Below are 4,406 nucleotides of genomic sequence, written 5' to 3'. Positions count from 1 at the left end.
TTATAGGAATAAAACCACTCTAACACTGTCAGGTCGTATTGCAATTCTCCCTGCACTTAAAAAAATCCTGTCTCTCTTTTCAATGTTAACATCCTCCAAAGCATTCTGTTTGTCTTAGAGGCAAGAAGGTGGCGGAGAAGCTGTAAGCCTCCCTTGCATTGCAGCATGGGCCACAGAGAAGAGGAAACTTGAGTTGAAGAATGGATAGTAGCAGACACAGAGAAGGAAGTCAGATTGTTTCTGGTGCTGATGGGAGAGACAAAGGGGGTGAAATGGGAATTCTCTTGGGGTTATGCATTACATCCAAGCACGTATCTAGGTACAAGCTTGACCACACCTTCCTCATTCCCATTCTTAACTGACCTCACTCCAAAGTAAAAATAAAACCAATTCACAACCATCCTATTATTTCCTTTGGTTTCTGGAGCAGTGACATGAAATCGTGGAAGGGTCACTCACATGAAGACTCAAAATTCCTTATACTGATATTTGTGTGTGTCTCATGAGAAATTGTTGTGTTTCTACTTTAACCTGTTTGCTTGACTGCCTGAGAAGATTACATTGCTGACCTGAGAAATTAATAGGCTGCGTGAATGCTTGGGCAGGTAGGAGGGAGGAAAAGAAGGAAGAGAACAAATGAGTCTCAGTGAACTGGGGCATGTCAGAAATTTAATAAGAACAAGTCGAGACAAGTGTTAAACCAGAATCCCCTGGGTGAAGAGAGATAGCTTTGTCCTCATCAAAAAACGTTTGCGGGTTAGACCGCTGGAAGAGAAGAGAAAGAGGTAAACTAGTTATGTTTCCAAGTCATTTTTAGTTTAGCTAGTATGAGAGAGGAGAAGGTCGAAATAAACTGTCAGCTTTGGTTAACCAAGATTATTTGTAAAGTTGCCAATTTTATTGCTAGTCTAGGCTGGGAGTTCTGGGGAACTAACCTCTAGAGAGGGCTGAGATGTAGATGGTTATAACCCACACTTATGGTTTTCATTTACTGGTCCTATGGTCTGGAGGCAATAGTTATTGTTGTCTTCTAAAAGAAGTATTAGATAAGTATGGGGCCTATTAACTGAGCATAAATTTGATTCCTTTTAAATTTTGCTTTGAAGAAGTTTTTAATAAAGGGATTCTAATAGGACAATCTATAACTTCTTCCAACAAGTTCTAGTTAGGAAATTACTGTTATAAATGTATACACACAGAAACATACATGTTTGAATGGTACAGATACCAACCACCTCTGTTAAAACGTTAATGTACACTTCTCCAAATACATCCCTGAGTTTAGAAGGTACCCAGGCCACAGGTCATAAAGTGTGAGCGCCACCTGGTGAGGAAAGTGGGTAACTGCATCTGTATCCTCAAATTCCAGGTATGCCATCAGCAGATAATTACTGTTTATAAAATTTTAGAATGTCCTGGGGATATTCATCAGCATGATATGAAGGTGACAGTGATTTTTAAAAAATTCTAATTATTATGATAATGATAATGGGTAGGCTTTAGGCTAGAAAGTAGCTTTCTTAGCTTGTCGGTGTCATCCCAGTAATGACAGCCTCTGAGAAGAGGGAAGGTAAGACCCAGGCAGGAAAGGAAGGGGTGGGGGGGGCTCATAGTGGTATGATGAAGGGTTTGCCTTACCTTCTGGCTTCAGTTCTAGACACAGACAGAAAAGCAGAAACCAAATCGTCTAGGAGGTGCTGGCTGGGAAGAAAGAACGACCATTATTTGAAAGTGTCTCTTGATACGAGCTAGAGAGAGAGGCTTCACTTGTTGTTGACAACAACAACAAGCCTTCTTGTTGACAAGCTCCCCATCATCTGGACAGAGCACCGACTAAGCAAAAGTGGCAGCACTGTTTCTTTTCTTTTTCTTTCTTTCTTCCACTCCTCCTTCCTTCCCTTCTTTCTTTCTTTTTAAATAATTCTTGGAAAGTGCTATTTATTAGACTAAAGTTAAGACCTGTACTCATTGTACTGGGTGTTTAGTTTACTTCAGAAATTTCTGTTTGTTTTTGAGAGGCACTGAGGGTTAGTGGAAGAGATGTTTAGTAACCATTGGATCCGTACTGACCTGGAGTAGAATTCTGGCTTTCTGCCTCCTGGGTGTAAGGCCATGGGCATTTTTTTAACCTCTCTGAGACTCAGCTTCCTCACATGGAAATGATTCCTTTACCTTCTCGGAGCACTTCTCTGTGTGTTTTTTATTTTGGGGGGATCTCCCCAAGTGGAAGGCAGCTCCTGTAAGCCCTAAGGCGGAGGCAGAAGCAAACAGCCATGGAATACAGGATGCTGATTTTGACAGGAATAATATGGGAAAAAGGGTGGACTTTGGGTTGGGCCTGGCAGTGTGACTTCAATGGGGCACTTTGTTTCATTCACTCAACAACTATTTATTGAGTTCCTATTATGAGCGAGGCACCATTCTAGGTGCTGTGGATACACCTATAAACAAGGAAACAGAAACAAACTGCCCTCACTGAGCTTGCATTCTAGGGGAAGGAACCAGACCATACACAAATAAATAACAAACTATGTTTTTCAGATAGTGAGAAATCCTGGGAGAAAAATTAAAGCAGTGTAAAGGGATAGGCGTTCTACCAGGAAGTCCCGATTTTATACCGATAAGGTGAGTTTGGGGCAGAGAATTGAAGAAGGGGAGGGAATGCACGAGGTAGATCCAGATGGGAGGGAAAAGCAACCCACATGGAAGACACAGCCCCAGAGCTGTGGGCAAGCTTGTGCAGAAGTTCATGGAAGGGCAAGGAGGCTGGTGTTTTAGGTCAGAGAGCAAGAGGGAGAGGGGTAATAGAGAGGTATTGGGAGGGAACAGCACATATAGGGCCTTCCAAGACATTTTGGCTTTTCCTTTGAGTGAGATGGCAACCCTTCTTTCCTTTGAGGGAAGGGGTCAGTCAAGGGAGATGCACATTTATTTATTTATTTTTTCTATAGTTGATTTACAATGTTGTGTTAGTTTCAGGTGTACAGCAAAGTGATTCAGTTATACATATACATATATTCATTCTCTTTCAGATTCTTTTCCCATATAGCTTATTACAGAATATTGAGTAGAGTTCCCTGTGCTATACAGTAGGGTCATTGTTGATTATCTATTTTATATATAGTAGTATATACATATTAATCTCAAACACCTAATTTATCCCTTCCCCCCACATTGCCCCTTTGGTAACCATAAGTTTGTTCTCTAAGTCTGTGAGTCTGTTTCTGTTTTGTAAATAAGTTCATTTGTACCATTTTTCTAGATTCCACATATGAGTGATATCATATGATATTTGTTTTTTTCTGTCTGACTTACTTCACTTAGTATGATAATCTCTAGGTCCATCCATGTTGCTGCAAATGGCATTGTTTCATTCTTTTTTATGGCTGAGTAGTATTCCATTGTATATATGTACCACATCTTTATCCATTCCTCTGTCAGTGGACATTTAGGTTATTCCCAGGTCCTGGCTATTGTGAATAGTGCTACTACGAACATAGGGGTGCATATATCTTTTTGAATTATAGTTTTGTCTGGATATATGCCCAGGAGTGGGATTCCTGAATCATATGGTAGCTCTATTTTTAGCTTTTTAAGAAACCTCCATACTGTTCTCCATAATGATTGTACCAATTTACATTCCCACCAACAGTGTAGGAGGGTTCCCTTTAAGGGAGATGCACATTCTGACTTACCTTTTCAAGGGGTCACTCTGTCCTGTGTGCAGAGAATAGATGGGAGTGGGGTTGGGGAGGAGGGCCAAGGGCAGAAGCAGGGTCAAATCATGAGGCTGAGTCTTAGTCCCAGGGAGAGAGGAGAGGGCTTGAGGCAGAGTGTTGATGGGCTGTGCAGGGGCTGGTGAGAGTCAGGTGTGTAGCAAAGGTTGTTTTAGGTCCAGGCAGGCAGCAGCTGGATATGTATACTGTGTGGGAAACAGCGGTCTGTCCAGGAAACGGCCTGCAATACAGTGTGATGGGCTGGGGTGAGGAGGGAGAAATGGGAGATAAGCTCAGGAAGGCAGGTTGGCATTGGCTTTGGGGAACAGCTTCCAGAGTTTGAACTTTCTTCTCTGTATAATCTGGGGGCAGCAACAGTTTTGAACATAAGAGCCACGTGATCAGAGAGGGTTTTGAGCTCTGGTGGTCAATGGAGGTAAGACTACAGAGGAAGGAGAGAATCAGAGACAATGGCCTTGGTAAGAATAATAAGGCTCAAACTTAGGCAGTGAGTGGAAAGCATGTATGAGTGATGTTTCACCAATAGAACAACAGGGAACTGAGGGAAGTTAACCAACTGATACACATTTGACCCTTGAACCACCTGGGGGTTAGGGGCGCTGACCCACTGCACACTCAAAAATCCAAATATAACTTTATAGTTGGCCCTCCATATCTGCGATTCTGCAC

The sequence above is a fragment of the Balaenoptera ricei genome, chromosome 9, assembly GCF_028023285.1.
Source record: "Balaenoptera ricei isolate mBalRic1 chromosome 9, mBalRic1.hap2, whole genome shotgun sequence".
NCBI lineage: Eukaryota > Metazoa > Chordata > Mammalia > Artiodactyla > Balaenopteridae > Balaenoptera > Balaenoptera ricei.
This window is presented reverse-complemented; position numbering follows the sequence as displayed.